Raw genomic sequence first — 16,936 nt, forward strand, 5'->3', positions numbered from 1 at the left:
CAGGATTGAACAGTGGGCATGTGGTCCTCTCATGGATTTGGCGTTGTGCACTCAACCAGCTGAGGTGCCCCCCCTTTCCCTCCCCCTGAGGTGCCTGTTTTCTTGCTCTCTGATGCCCCTGCAGTGTTCTCTCCGTCATGGTCGGGGATCTTGTGTGGGCCTCGCCCATACCGTGTGGGCCCAGTGTCCCACGGACTTAATTGGAGCACTACCTGGACTACTATGCTTGGTGTATATTTTGTTAATGGTGTATATATATATATATATATATTTTTGCCTACTTGCTTTTAATATATTAAAATGGTTACACTCATTTTCTTTTGTCTTTGCATTCTTCCAGGGGGATTGGGGGGTGTAACTATAATGTATCATGAGGTATTATTAGTGTGTGTGTTGTCGTGGGTGAGGGTGTGGGGGGGGTGTTGCGTGTGTCCCTGTTTTTTCCCTCCCCCCTCCCCTGTGTCATAGGTGCAGTACTCACCGTGGTCTTCTCCGCCGGCGTTCGTGCTCTTGGTAGAGGAGCAGGAAGACTGTCGCAGGGAGAATTTGGAGTTCTGGCTCCATGGTGTCCTAGTTCATCGTGGGGTGTTTAGAGGTGAGCGTTTTCCCTTCGGAATCCTGTTTCCGTTGTGTTTTTATCTGCGGTGAATCCGCCCCAGAAAAGGTGGCGGATTGGTAGGTTGTGATACTGTGGGCGGTACTTTGTCCTCTGCCTGTCTGTTGGCGGTGACCGCCGCGCTGTTTGTTTGTACCGCCGTGGCGGTCGGAGTTTTAAGTGGCTGTCTTTGTTGGTTTCCGCCACGGTCTTAATTGCAAGATTTTTACCGCCGGCCTGTTGGCGGTCTTACCGCCGCTTTAGCACCGACCGTCAGGGTTGTAATGACCACCATAATGTACTTAGGCTGTCGCGCCTTCTAATTTTGCCAAATGAATGAGCCAAACACAGACTTTAATTTCTTAAAAAATAGAGACATTAATACGCAAGGAATGGCCGAGAACAAAAAGTTAAATAATGGTAGTATGGACATTTTAATCAGTGCAATTCGGCCAAGTACAGGGAGGGGGAGAGACCCCCAGCGTGTAAGCAGGGCCTGAGTTTTCAGGAGCAAAGTAATGTAGTTGAGATCATACAGATCTCCTATTTCGGTTGAAAAATTAATCCCAAGATATCTCTTTGGCCTTGTAATTACACAGTACATTAGTTCGGGGAGCAATCTAATATAAGAAGTGCCAGAAAGAATAATATCAGTTTTACTCATGTTAATCTTGTAGCCCCCAATTTGCTCAAATTCGGCGAACACCTTAAGAGCCTCCTCTTGGGAGGATTGCTCTTTATCTAAAAACATGATAATATCATCAGCATAGAGTTTGATCTTCCCCATTGACTTGAATGAATATTCTGTCTGATTTTAATTGTTAAAGGTTTTTGGGATGCACCAATTTAGCGACAACCCCGTTGAGCCTGTTGGCCAAAAGTTTTGTGATAATTTTATAGTCCTTATTTAACAAAGAGATTGGACAATATACATTAGGGTCTTCCCTGTCCTTATTCTTTTTGGGAAAGCTAACCACATTCCCTAAGTACCAAGAATTGGGGATCCGCTCACCCTTCAGTAGGCCATTAATTAAAGATAAAAAAGCGTCTTTAAAATTATCAATGAAACTTTTATAAGATTCAGCATGGAAGCCATCAGGGACACAAGCCTCCCCATGGGGAGGTTCTCGAGAACCTCAATGAGTTCTGACTTCGTGAATGGCTGCCTCAGAGCATCACTGTCTTCTTCTGTAAGAGTAGGAATGTCCAATTTCCCCAAGAAATCCCTAATGGTCCTAAGATCAATATCCTGGGTTTCGCTAAAAATTTGCCTATAATGTTCTAGCATGATTTTATCCACACCTCTGGGGTCAGTATGCCTTACCCCAGATATGGGGCACCTCTATGCATGTATCATATTACTAGCAATTTGGTCTCGAGTTTGTCAGGCCAAAAGTTTGCCTGTAAAAGTACTCTCTTCATATGCCTTCTGTCTGGGAGCCTGATATCCTATGTCAACCCTCTTAAGAAAACTGATGGACAGTGCCCGTTTAGCTAATTCAAAAGATTTTTTTCCATGGGACCACGCAGGTAGATGGCCAAACTCCTCTGCACTGCTTCTTCCAGAACCGTAGCCTGTTGTCTCAGATAAGATTTATCTGCCGCCCCCTTAGCGATTACCAAGCCCCTTAAAAAGACCTTAAATACATCCCAAACCATAGCTGGAGATGAAGATCCCTGATTACATTTGAAGAATTCACTTATTTCGACCTTAGAGGCCTGTACCCATCCCTCCTCTTGGAGGAGTTGCTGGTTGAACACCCACCTTCTAGGTTGAGGCGTAGTATATTCTGGGAAAAGGAATACTTCCAACACTAGGGTGGCATGGTCGGATAAACCAGAATGCCTCACCGATTGGTTCTTAAAGTGCAGTATTTTGGATATCAGAAAAACATCGACGCGGGAGGCGCATTTAAACCGGCTTGAAATGCACGTATACTCTTTCTCATTTGGGGCACTTATTCTCCAAGGATTACAGAGCATCAACACTTTAATGTAGTCTTTAAAGATCTTAGCAACTTTAGGTTTGTGTTGTTTTTTACCGTTAACAGTGGCATCCAAGAATGGATCCTGGAGAAAGTTAAAATCCCCACCAATAATAACTTTGCCTGGAAGTTGCAAAAGGGATTGAAACAGTTCCACATAAGGGGCCAGGTCATCTGTCAGAAGTGCATAAAAACTGACAAAAATAAATCTTTCTTTGGCGATTAGGCAGTGTACCCAGCACCATCGCCCTTCAGGGTCACTAAGAAAATCAAGTGTCTGAGCACCAAGATTCTTAGCTAGAAAGACCGCTACACTTCTGTGAGTGACTGGAGCTGCGGCAACAACCTTAAAATCAACAGAGTTTTTAAACATATTGAAACCCGCTACTTTTTTAGCAGGGATATGAGTTTCTTGTAATAAGATGACAGAGGGATATAGAGCATTTACCCACTCCTCAATTGCAGTCCTTTTTCTCTGATCATTTAGCCCATTGACATTCCAATAAACTATTTTTAGTGAGGAGTTTAACCTTGCCAGTAAAAAATTGCCTAAATATTAAGTGATCAGAAACCACCAGAAAGCGTGGACCTTGGCCTGGATCGAATGGTGTCATCCGCAGTGTAGACTTAATCATTCCACATTGTGCATAACTATATTTTAGTATGGTAAAGAAGGATCTTGTACATCTTGCCCCCTCCACCATCCATCCCCCTACATTCCTACCCCACCTCTTGGGTGGCCAACACACGGGCCCTCCCGTCTGGGCAATCCAGAGTCACCCCCACCCCTTGACCCCCTTCTTCCCTAATCGGGTGCCTTGGCATGGCGCCCTGAATGCCATAGACTGCAAAGGGACTGGAATGTAAGTGTCCTAATGATGCCCCGTACTCTACAAAATCAACACTTCCCAAAGAATCTCAACCCTCTTAGTGCCTAGTGCGCTCTCGTCCTTCCACTCTCATTTTAAGCTTTCCCCCCAACCTCCCCCTCCCCTTTGCCCTGATCTATCAGAGTTTCGAATTGAGTGCAAAAGAGTCTTAGCAGCACCCACTGTGAGGACCAAGTTAGAGTGTCCCTGAAAAAAAACTTGTAGCTTAGATTGTTGCACTACTCCTGTGGGGGCTCCGGCTTTTTGAAATGTGGGGATCATCCCCTTCAATTCTCTCCTCCGATGCGCTGCAGCCACTGACATATCTGAGAACATTTTAAAGGCTTAATCAACGGGGATCTGGTGTATTTCACTCTTGATTGACTGCTGTAGGATACGTTCCTTGATGCGAAAGTCGCCCAAGTTGACGAGCACAGTTCGAGGGTATTTTGCATTGGGTGGCTGTACTGCAGGGACATGGTGGGCCCACTTAATAGTGAGATCTAAATGTTTATCCATCGTTTCTGAAAGAACAGGATGTAAGACAAGGTCAGTAATTCAATCTGTAACAGTCTGCCCATTTTCGTGTCCTTTAGGGATCCTCGTGAATCTCAGGTTACACCTGCATGAGTGGTTCTCAGCGTCATCTAGCCAAATCTGCAGGTCAGCAAGAGCTGCTTGACATTTTGCCACTGTCCGATCCAAAGAAGAGTGTGAATCTTCCAGATCAGATACTCTCTGCTCTACCTCTTTAATACGTGAGCTAAATTGCTGTATATTCCCAGAGATTAGATTTCATTACGATTCCGTTTTCTGATTTGCTTCTTCTTGCGAAATTTTCAAAGTTCTTATTTCAGGTAGAATTTGAAGGAGCAAGTTTTCTGAGGGAGTTCCAGCGCCTGCCTTGTCTCCATATTCCTGAGATGGATGCCGAGCCTGTAAGTTCCACTGATCTTGAGCCAACTAGGGGGGGCATTTACGATGGCATTCACATGAGGCCCTGTTACAGTATTACTCCCAAAGATGTGGGCTGGATCATGAAGTGCGTCAGAAGAGGGACTGTCCACCTGGGGGGCAGAGATAGAGTTGTTGATTAGCGAAGGAATAACATTTTTTGGGGCCCTCCCATCCCTCCAGTAAACAGGGGATACAGAAGCTTGGATGCAGAGCCTGTGTCCAGAATCTTACAGCAATTAAACTCAGAATTCAAGCTAAGCCTTGACTAATCCTGGAGTGAGCACACTTTATTGGCTGATTCCGGATTCAAGTCTGGGTCCGGGTCTGGGACTGGGTCCTGTTTTCTGGCCACCTCAGGTAAAAAATCAGAGCCAAGATGCAGATCCGCCGTGCTGATGATTGAAGTGGGGAGTTGTGAGGCAGGGTAATGCTGAGAGATAAATCAATGATTAGCCGGGAGGCAGCGCTTGGAGGTGAGTCCAAATTTATATGCTTATCGGAGGGAGTAGGGCGCTGTGTTTTCACACTTCGTGCCACCTTGACAGTCTTTGAGGCAGAGCGCCCTTTGCCCTGAAACTGATGTTGGGATCGATGCATTGTTTTTTTTTCCCTCCTCACTCTCCTGCACAGAGAGCTCTGGCTCTGCCTGAAAAGTACTTGTACGCAACCAAATTGCACCAGAGAGCAATGTACACTGCGTTGCCTGCTTTAGTATCCTTTAGCAAATGACTTAAAAGTACATTAGTATACTGAACACACAGACCAGATAAAGCACTAAAAGCACTGCGAATGGCTGACATACCTTAAATAGCACATGGCAATTTACAAGGCAATGTCCCTTCAAGCGGTATTATATCCACCTTGTTTATATACTTCCGGATCAGTGCCTCAGGATTTATTTTTGAATCCTTCAAGACTGTTTTGGTGCATTGGTGTATCTTTTCAACAGGGGGGAGAGTGGCCATATACTTCAAAACTATTGCACATCATTTATAAGTCCCCAGAATATTTTTTTTCTTTTTTTTTAAACAGGTGCCGTCTTGATCTGCCCAAAAGGAAAAAAATAACAAGTGAGCCTGTCACCTCTATTTAAGTCCCAACAACCCCTGCCTCACCTCCCTTCTCTTCTATGTGGGTCTGACCTCCTCCAGTGGGGGCGGGGCAGGATCACGCACCTGAAGCCTTTTCTCCCGGTAACTCCAATTCAGACCGTTTTTGAGGTCCGAGGTCCGATGCATCGTGCGGCAAGCCAGAGGAAGCGGCTGCCTCCTCCTCAACGACCTCGGCTCGGCGATATTTTCCGTGGTCAAGAAAAATGCCTCAGCGTGAGCAAAGCATATCTATGCTCCAGCGCGCGTCCACCCCCTGCATCGATGGCTAGCCGCGGAGCCTGATGGGAGCTCCTACGTGGCCCATCATCACTGGAAGTATTGATGTATAACTGATGTTCTGTTGTCCACATCCTCATCCTCTGCCTCCTCTTCCTCATTGTCCTCAGGGTCCACTGCTGCCAGAGGGGCATTTCCAGTCTCCTCCTCATGCAGATAAGGCACATGTCATCTGAGGGCCAGGTTGTGCAACATGCAGCAGGCCACTACTATCTGGCAGACCTTCTCGGGTAAGTAGCACAGGGATCCACCTGTCAGATGCAGCATCTGAACCTGGCCTTCAGGAGGCCGATGGTCCTTTCGATAACTCTCCTGGTTCGCCCAAGGGCATCACTGTAACTATTCTCAGCACATGTCCTGGAATTCCTCACAGGGGTCAGGAATCATGATAGATTTGGGTAGCCTGAGTCACCTGCAAATATTGAGGGACAAACATCAGTCTTACACAAGGGTATGGAGTTAACACCAGAAGGCATACACTGACATACATTAGGTAGGCAGTCAGGCTCACCTATTAGCCACACTCTGTGCCTCTGTAGTTGTGCCATCAGTTGTGGGATGTAGCTATTCCTCAGATCAAAGGTGTCATGCACCAACCCAGGATACCTGGCAGTGATCTGGGAGATGTACTGGCCTGCCAGGCACACCATTTGTAAATTGAGTGAGTGGAAACTCTTCCGATTCCTGAACACCTGTTCATTCTGGTGAGGGGGGACAAACACAATATGTGTTCTGTCAATCGCCCCAACAATATTTGGTATATGTCCCATTGCATAGAATCCTGCCTTCACAGTGGCCAAGTCTTCCACCTGTGGGGAAGCTATGTAGCTGCACATGTGTTTGACCAAGGCAGACAGAACCCGTGCCAGCACGATTGAGAACATTGGCTGTGACATTCTGCTGCCAAGCCCACTGTCACTTGGAAAGAACCAGTTGCCAGGAAATGGAGCACTGATAGGTCTTGCACAAGAGGGGGGATCCCAGTAGGATGACAGATAGCTGATATCAGATCAGGCTCCAATTGGGCACACAGCTCTGTGATTGTGGCCCTGTCCAGTCTATAGGTGAGTACTATGTGCCTCTCTTCCAGTGTAGCCAAGTCCACAAGGGGTCTGTACATGGGGCATTGTCTCTTCCTCATATTCAGCCGCAGTGGTAGGTTTCTAAGGGATACAAGAGTGAGTATGCTATCACAATTTGAACAATGGAACCACCACCTCAGTGTGCATAGAGCATTATTATGATGGGACAGTAGGAATGGCAATGTACGTGCAATCATCAGCAATGAAGTAGTTATGGATTATCTGAATGTTGTCCACCACCATTAAATGTCGACAGCCTGTCCTGTATGTAGGGACAGGTGAAACTGAGGTAACTCCGTCGACGTTGGGCGTTGTGGTAGAAGGCGGTCTCGCACCGCCGTGCAATTCTCATTGGCTAATATGGGGCTCTATGGAGTACAGTGGCCAATGGGGATCAGTAGCGGCTTTGACGGTGTACACTGCCGTGGACGTGACTGCCATTTTCTATCTAAATCCTCCCTTGATTCCTGACTTTCCACTGGATAACACCTACACTGCGTGTGCTGCTGTGACTTGTGTCTGGAACCTATTATGGCCTGTGTGACCGGGGAAAGGCCCCCTGCCTTCACTTCGGAGGAGTTGTAGCATTTGGTGAAAGGGGTCCTACCCCAGTATGGACTGCTGTATGGGCCTCCAGACCAACAGGTGAGTACACCTTGGGCACAATGCATGTGGAAAGGTTGCATGGAGATGTGTATGCAAGCATCGTGAAATTTGGGGGGGGTGGTATGTCTGTTGGCAGTGTACATAGTGAGCGCTGGGTGATGTGTGTGACAATGGAGAGGGAAATGGGATTTGTGGGCCATATGTGTGACAGGCTGGATTGTATGTGTAATGGTGTCCTTCCGTGTGCATTTCCTCTGCAGGTCAGCGCCCATCAGAAGAAGGGATTGTGGCGTGCCATAGCCAAGGACGTGAGGACCGTGGGTGTCTACAGCAAGTGGAGCATCCACTGTCAGAAAATGTGGGAGGACCTTAGACGCTGGGCACTGAAGACCACGGAGGCTCAACTGGGGATGGCCTCCCAATGAGGAAGGGGTGCCCATCGGAGCTTGACCCCCCTGATGGTCTGCATACTGGCGGTGGCCTACCCAGATCTGAATGGGCACTTGAGGGCATCACAGCAGCCACAAGGGGGTGAGTACAGTGGGAGTAACTACATTCATTGGTAGGTGGCATGGGATCCGGGTGGTGGTTGTGAGTCAAGGGGTGCCCCTTAATGCCAGGTAAGACATTGCAGCGTGACCCAGCTCATGGGTAATGGGTGTATAGCAAATACAGATAACCTAGCTAGGTTGTATTATATGTCAGACAGGGCTTAGTGGGTCCCAGGAGGGGTGCGGTTGACAGTGTTTGGTCCTCATCTTGCTGTGGCACCTAGCCAATTGATTGCCAGAGTGGTGCATAGTGCTCAATCCTGAACCTGTGTGTGATGGTAATGTGTATGCCAACTGTGGTGTTGGTGCTGTAATTGACCAAGTGTTCCCTTTCTCTCTCTCCCCTCTTTTTGATTCTGTCATCCTGTCAATGTGTGCATTAGCATCATCTGGCGGAAGGACAAAGGCAGCGGGGACTGAGGGAGCTCCATCCCGCATGACCCAGGAAGCAGAGTCCACCGATGCTGAGGGAACCAGTGACACAGAGGGGAAGGGGAGCACCATGGCGGAGACAGGAGGTGACAACACTGACTCTGATTCCTTCTCCGATGGGAGCTCCCTGGTGGTGGCGAACACCTCTGGGACCACCCCTATACCAGCACCGCCCTCTCAGTAGCCCCTCACTGAGTTGCCCGTGCCCGCTCACCCAGGAGGGTGGGCATCTCCTTCACCCCAGGCACCTCAGGCCCTGCCCCAGTGAGCCCTGCTGCCCGAGTGAGGAGGCTATTGACCTTCTGAGATCCATCTCTGTAGGGCAGTCAACCATTGTGAATGCCATCTAGGGGCTGGCAATGCAATGCATTCCTGGAGGGCATCCACGGTGGATTGGCGGCCCAACAGAGATCGATTCAGGCTCTGGCCTCCTGTCTGATGGTAGTCATTGCCTCTGTTCCTACTGACCCCCCCCTCCACTTCCCAGACCCAGTTTCCCCAACCCCAACCCATCCCATGCACACATACAGACAAGCATGCACACAAAACATCACACAAGAGTAGCACAGTCAAACACAGGCAGCACACTTCAGGCCACAAGCACTCACACAACAGACAGTTGCACACACACCAACATCCAGTGCCTCCATTGTCTCCCCTCCTCCTCCTCCCTCATAGTCACATCTGCACTCACATCTGTATGCACTGCTCCGACAGCCAGCACCACCATCATCACACCAGCAGCACACACAACTCACTAGCAGACACCTCCACAACATCCATCCATGCGTCCCCTGTGTCCTCTCCCACCCTGTCTGTCCCCCCTCCTATGGGACACAAATGCGTGACACCCAACAGCCATCCACCCCAACAACCTCCCCCTCCATGCCCCGTCCTGCCCGTAAGAGCAGGGTCCCAAAGACCCAGCCCAGCACCTCAGCCAAACGGTTCACGGGGACAGTGGAGGAACCTTCTAGTTATGGAGGGAAGAAAATGAAGGATCCCACTCCATCAACCAGGAAAGGGAAGGATCTACTCCACCTCTAGGAAAGGGAAGGATCCCACTCCACCAAAAGAAGGATCCTACTCCACCAGCCAGGAAAGGGAAGGATCCCACTCCACCAGCCAGGAAGGGTAAAGTTCCCACTCAACCACCAAAGACAGCAGCAGTTCCCACTCCACCACCAATGACAGTAATGGCTCCCACTCAACCACCAATGAAAGACAAGAAGGCCTCACCCCCAGAAGAGCTCCGGCAGAGGCTGCCCAGGAAACACCTCCCCTGGCAGAGACAATGCAGCCCTCACCTCCAGCAGAGGCTGCCCAGGAGACACCTCCCCCAGCAATGACAATGTGGCCCTCACCTCCAGCAGAGGGCATGTAGGCCACCTTCCAGGGAATGTTGTACAAGGAGCCCCCACCAGAAGCAGTGGGCGAGTTCCCCACTTCAGAGACTGTGACCTTGCACTCTCCAGCAATGGGAAATGGGCATGGAGCCCCCTCCAGAAGCAATGGGCGAGTTCCCCACTTCAGCTGAGGTGCCCCCCACCCCCCTTTCCCCTGAGGTACCCGCCCACTTCCAACATGTTGGCCCTGCACAGTTTGTTGCGGTGAATGTCAGGATCAAGTTGGGGCTTGGACGCTGCACTGTGGCCACGTGGGCCTATTGTAATTTGGACTGGGCATTGGCCCTTTCTGGACAATGGTTCAGGTATAATATTTGTCACTTCAGTACTAATGAAGGTTGTTGTCATGCAAATTCATTTTAAATTCTGCCTTACTATTGTCCTTGCATTATTATGACGTATGTCCTGTGACATTGTTTTTCATCTGCAGCTGGTTGTGTGTATGGTGTGTGTGTGAATGGTGTGTGTTGTGAGTGTGTGTGTCACTCTTCTTTACCTCCCTCCCTCCCTCCCTTCCTTGTGTGCTAAGCGCCTGTAATCACCGTCATCTTCTTCGTCAGCATTGGTGTTCCAGGTGGAGCATGGCATAGAAAAGCATCAGCAATACCTGCATTTCCGGTTCCATGGCGGCGTTGATATTCTCTGTGTCTCTAATGGTGAGTCTTTCGTCTTCTGTGTTGTGTTTCCGCCAGGCTTGTGATGACGTTGGTACTGCCCCAGAAATCGTGTTGGTGTGATGTGTCATAATATGGTGGGTGGTACCTTGTCTTTGGTCTGGCAGTTGATGGCTACCACCGTGGTCAGTGGAGTTTGCACCCTGGCGGTTGGTGTGGTACATTGGCTGTCTATGGGAGTTGTCACCGCCATGGTCATAATTTGGCAGTAATTACTGCCTGCCTGTTACCGGTATTACCATCACTTTATCACTTACTGCCAATGTCACAATAACCACCTTTATGTCTTGGGGTAATGCACTAGCAGTTCAGGCGGCTAAGGATGCAGCTAGGCGTGCACTCCCAAAGGCACCTTCAGCCTCACAACCTATTCCTGTTCTGGTAGCTCAGACAACCTCACCAATGGAGTCAGAAGGTTACATCCAAGAGAATTGCAGGAAGCTGCTTCTTTGCATGGAAAGCAGTTATGGGAAGATAGGATGCATCCAGTCAGGGGATGACCTAGAGTCTAAACAATTATCTATGGGAAAACCAGTGATGCCACAAGCCCTGCTTGCAATCACACTGGATCAGATCCATTTGCCAGCCCACACCTCCACAGATTTTTTGGCAACACAAATACAAGATGTCCAGTCTGTCCAAAAACTTGCTTGATATAATTACCCTGTATCTACAGAGCTGTATGATCCGTCAGCAGTATTCTCCTAATCCCACATTGAAAGTGATAAGCTTCACCATTCCATGACCACAAGGCACCTTTAAAGCCCTTTATTTGGACTTTGTGGAAATGTTTGATAGATACAGTAACTACAGGTACCTCATCGTGGTGGTCTGCCCATTCTCCAGATGGATAAAGGCAGGACCATGCGTCTATTGTGATGCCAAATCAGCAGCTACATTCCTGGTTCAGGAAGTGATTCCACAATGGGGAATACCAGAAGTGATAAGATTCAACAATGGCACACAAATTGTCCTCTATGTACCACCCTCCAAGCAATGGAATAATGGAGTATCTAAGTTGCCTCTTGAAGAGCAAGACCAGCAAGTTATGCACTGCCCTAAATATTAAATGGTTATACTGTTTGCCAATTGCACTGTTTTCCTTGAGGAACACACCAAGCTAAGACCACCACTTGATACTCCATCAAGTAGTGGCAGTGCATTCCATCCAGGTTCAACACCCTGCCACTATAAGTAAAATTCAGGGAGAAAGTGAATCCCAAGAACTAAATGATGAAAATAAATATGTGCTTGTGTGACCTAATGAAATGTGCAAGGGTCATCTCCAAATAGGTAACCCAAGAAAAGGAAAAGTGTGCTGAGGTCGACCTCCCAGAGGTGAAAGTAGGAGATCAAGTACTTATATGAATTTTGGTTTGGAAATGTAAGGAAAAATTATTGAAGGGCGCCTACATAGTCACAGTGATCATACCAACCCTACTCAAAGTGGACAGCAGGAAACCATGGATCTGTTGTGTAGCCATTTTAGCTATAGTTTCATCCACATTATTTTAGAAAACTAGGCCTGCCACTGTGCACTTTAACCTAGATATATTTTATTCAGATTTGTTTTTATTATTTAAACATTAGCCACATTTGCGGTCTTGTTTTATTTTCTCTATCTAGCTGTTCCTCGCCTAGGTCAGCACTGCGTTCTTAAACACAACATTTTCTCACTCTGTGCTTTTCTCAAGGCTGCAGTAAGATAGTTTGCCGGCAAAAGTGGTACGCTTTGTCTCCAATGTTCACAGAAACATACACACTCTTATGTGGGGATCCTTTCTTGGAACATCAGATGTTTTTATTATAAAAACACTACTTTGACCCATGTACGTTGGAGGGAGATTCCAGCCAGATGACCATGACTGTATGCTGAATGCTTCGCCACAGCAGCTTATGTATACTACAGGCCTCTTGCTCAGGTATGAGGGATGATGTCTTCCCAGAGGGAGCCTGAAAGGCAGAATTAGAGCTTAACATTCTGTGCTCTAACATCGCTTAGGTAGGAACTATCTCTACAAACCTTAGTGACAGTATGGTAGTGTTATTCTTGTGTTTTACTCTCCTTGTCACAATTTTAATCTTATTGTGCTTCATCGTCCTAGTGATTGCAATACATGCTTTATCTAAGGTGCAGTTACTTCAATAAAACCTTATTGAACTATATTCTGCCTCTGATTGTCCTTGCATGTGTGAGACTAATGTTACTGACAGAAACGGATGAGATCTGAGTTACCACAATTCCTCTGAGGGGTCATGTGTGTCATGCGCCCAGTTGCCCTAATCATCCCTGCTCTTGGGTGGAGATGAGGCACTGTTATTTAGCTGGAACAAACCGAGATTAGGGCGACAGGTGTCACATGGTGCGGGATCAGACTTAGGGGGTCATTGCGACCTTGGCGGGCGGCATTAGCGGCCCGCCAAGATCTGACCGCCGTACGGCCGCCAATGCGGCCGCACCCCCGCCACGGCCATTTGGAGATCCCCGCTGGGCCGGCGGGCGGAAACCAGCAGTGCTGCCCTGGCGGATTATCACAGCCGGCTCTGGCGGTGTGACCGCGGCGCCTCCGCCGCTTTCGGAATCCACCTGGAAGCACCGCCAGCCTGTTGCCGGTGCTTCCGTCATTTTAGCCCTAGCAGTCTCGTACCGCCAGGGTCAAAATGACCCCCTTAGTCTCCCGCAGGTGATTCTGCCACTCAAATCTAATAGTCTCATTAGGATAATGAGAACCTATGCAACAGATACAACACAGCCATGTTGTGCCTCGACCCAGCTTATCATCAAAATTAATGAACAATGTAAATGGTACAAGAGAGAGTGCAAAGATTGTCCCCTCGAAAGTGCCCCTCTCCAAATGTTTTTTTGGACTATTTTTTGAATGGACAATACAAAAGATAGGTATAATATATGCTTCTCTTTTGTCTCCTAGTTCTATCTTTTCTTCTCTTTGCTACCAAAGGATCCTCTAATCCTAATGTCTTTCACATGTTGAGTGAGCTCTCTGATATCAGTGTGACCTGTAATGCCCACGCTAAATTGTCAGATAACCTATGGTATCAGAACATGTTAGAAATAGGTGCAGAGACCAAAAATGAGTTGTGCTTTGTGTGCTTCCTAATTCCTCATGCTACTGGTTCAGATAGACTGCACTCCACAAAGGAAGTACCACCAAACATAGCCCACTGCTTATTACAGCTGTACTTGTATAGAATTAAGGCCCAATTGCAACCAACACATGTCAAATTAGGACACTTCCAAGTCAATTCCACAAGATACAACACTTTACCAGAAGTACTATGCATCTAAGAAAGACATCAGGGAAGAAATATTACATAAGAGAAAGACAGGTTGCCCCGCCACTGTGGACTAGACCCAGATGGTGCAAGATCTAGGATTTCTAGGTGTAACATGGCTACCAACTGAATGTAACAACTAATTTGTGAACCCATTACCCCCAGATTGTGTCTGGCGGCAATGGTTTATGGTACCTGGGTCAGTCTTTGCTCATAATCAATAGCATCCCAACATTTAATTTTCCTGCAGGGCTACGTCTTTATGGAAAGGTACTGATATTAGCCATGATGCAATAAAGAAACATACAACTACCTGGGACAAAAATATTCTAAACTATATCTTGGTAGATAGCACTGGAAGTCCCCAGGCTGTCATGAAACTAACTTCTGTTTCCTTATGTTTGAGGGGAAATGGCACCATAGGAATAGGTCGGAATATTGGTTATAAGGTCACAGTCTTCCATTCTTACATGTAGGGGGCACCTCCAGTCTTATGGATTTGTTCAGGCAGTGTGGAGAGCTGCTGTATGCCCAGTTACCACCTTACGTGGAAGGGATTGGTTCCAAAGTAACTTTGCATGCTCCAGAGCTGCCCAAATACCTTGCTACACACCAGCCAAAGGAAGAGAACTGCAGAGCACTATGGCACAAGAACCTGGAATGAAGTTCCTCAAGAGTATCGACTGTTCAATGATGTTGAATTTTTCTTTGGGAGCATCTTGCCATTTGTCCAAGCAAAAGCAACAGCTCATTGGCTCCAGACCACAAGGTGGGAGCTCCTCAAGATTATTAACACCACCAATGAGGGCTTCAAAGCCATAAAGGAAGAACAGCATGCCCTGAGGATGATGGAGCTGCAACACCATTATGTACTGGACCTTCTGACGACCATGCAAGAAGGGGTTTGCAAGAGGATAGGCACTGCATGCTGTACTTTTGTTTCAGCAAATGATGCAGAAAATGGAACTTTGACAAAGGCAATGCAGACATTGCATAGTTTACAAACTAAGATGTAGGTATGGAGGTGTCTCAGACAGTTGGTTCAATGGCTGGTTGCCTCACTGCCATCCTGGATGTTGGGACTTTTGGGGGCTCCGTAACCAATGTCTGTTATCTTGCTACTAATATAATGTATGATACAAGCAATCTTAACATGTGTTAGGGGAATAGGCACTAAGGTGGGAGAGATGTTTTTAATTAGAACACCAATGCACGCAGTGGATTCCCAAGGCAACATGTATTACCTGGTACCCAAGACAAACCAAGATCTAGATGAAGTAGTTGAAATATTAGCTAAAGGGGGAATATTGTAGGAAATGTAAAAAATATACATCCAATTTAGTAAATATGAAACATGAAAATATCATGCAGCATCGAGCCCAAGCAGAAACTGCACAACTATTTGTAGTTAGAACCTAATTTATGTCTAACCTCCACATTGACACAAGCAAGGTGAAAGGTTCATTTAAGGATATAATGGAATAAGAAACTGTTAAAAGCCAACTCATGTCTAACAGACCAACAAGCATTTACAACATATGCACATGAGTCAACCAGCACACTCTCTGTGCCTACAAACAGATTGCGGCCTGATAAGACAATGGGTACATAATTGAATTAGCTCAGAGCACACAGGTGTACAATTAAACATTGGGTGCAGGGAAGAGACAAAATACTGAACACACAGAGGCCTGAAACACATAATGCCGCCAGCACACACTTCACATACATTACATTTACTATAAATTATGCACACGTTCATGAGTCAAAGAATACCCTATCATAAAGTATTGATGAATGTATAATAAAGAATGTGCAATGTATTAACCATAAAAGTTCATAATAATAAAGGAAACAGAACTTGACCTTGAGGTTGGGCTCCCTTTTGATGATGAGCTTGTGGCAGCCGACTGTTAATTTTCTCACTTCTATGCAACATAAAGATACCACAAACCAAGAGTCATATTAAGTATTCACAGGCACTGTGTGCTATGGAATGCACACAGATCAAAGTTGATTAATGAAGGAATCTCTGAGAGCCAACGTATGACCGGTTTGGTTAATCATCAACACCTAACTTCATCTGTTTTTAAAGTAAACAGTTGTTAAAACTGTTATCTCAAGGCTGGTCATCCCACAAATATTTTGCACACTTGCCTCATATCTTTGCTGGTTCTTTTGTTGGCCCTAGAACTCTGAGCCCTTTACCACTGCTGGCCAGTGCTAAAGTGCATGTATTTCTCCCCTAAACATGGTAACATTGGTGTATACACATTTGACATATTTAATTTACTTTGTAAGACCTATTCTTCTCATAGGCTAACAATGGGAATTCCCTAAAAGACTTTTACGCTGTAATTCCTGATTGGAAAGGAGTAGCTGTGTCAAGTTTCATCTCTTTGGAATGGTAAGGATAAATCCTCTTTACTGGTAAAGTCGGATTTACCATTACTATTTCAGAAAAGCCACTTTTAGAAAGTGGTCATTTCTCTGCTCTTATAGCTCTATTTGTCTTCAATACATGTCTGGGGTGAGTGACAACTACACTTTGTGCATTCCCTCTAGACAGCCACAAACACGGAAAGGTTAGGTGTGTCTAGGTGCTTTTCTGCATTCATCTCCATTCTGATAGCTCTTCCTAGGCAGGAAGAAGAAAGGGGAACTGACACTTACACCTGAATAAGGAGTGTCTGGTCCCACAAAAAGGGCTGATTAGCCCCTACCGATAGCCTGGAGTCAGGGCTGAGGAATAAAGGATGCTTGTGCACTTTAATGGCCCTTCTTTGAAGTCACCACCACTTCAAAGGCACATTTGGGTATAGATACTAGGTCTCTGATCCCACCAAATCAGACACTTCTGGACCTGCAACTGGACTGTCAGAAGAACTGCTGTGCTGCATCAAGGACTGTCACTCCGCTGGACTGCTGACCTGGAAGGACTGCTTTTCTATTGTGCTGCTCTGCTGCTCTTTGACTTTGCTGAGTGTTGGAAAATGGGTTATTGGTAAAGGCAGGTAGGTACCTACACTTAGCAATAGGCCACTAACCTCCACTTAGGTCCAGTTAGGTCTCAGTAAATTAAACCCAGCTCAACCCT

The sequence above is a fragment of the Pleurodeles waltl genome, chromosome 12 (assembly GCF_031143425.1).
Source record: "Pleurodeles waltl isolate 20211129_DDA chromosome 12, aPleWal1.hap1.20221129, whole genome shotgun sequence".
NCBI classification, from domain to species: Eukaryota; Metazoa; Chordata; class Amphibia; order Caudata; family Salamandridae; genus Pleurodeles; species Pleurodeles waltl.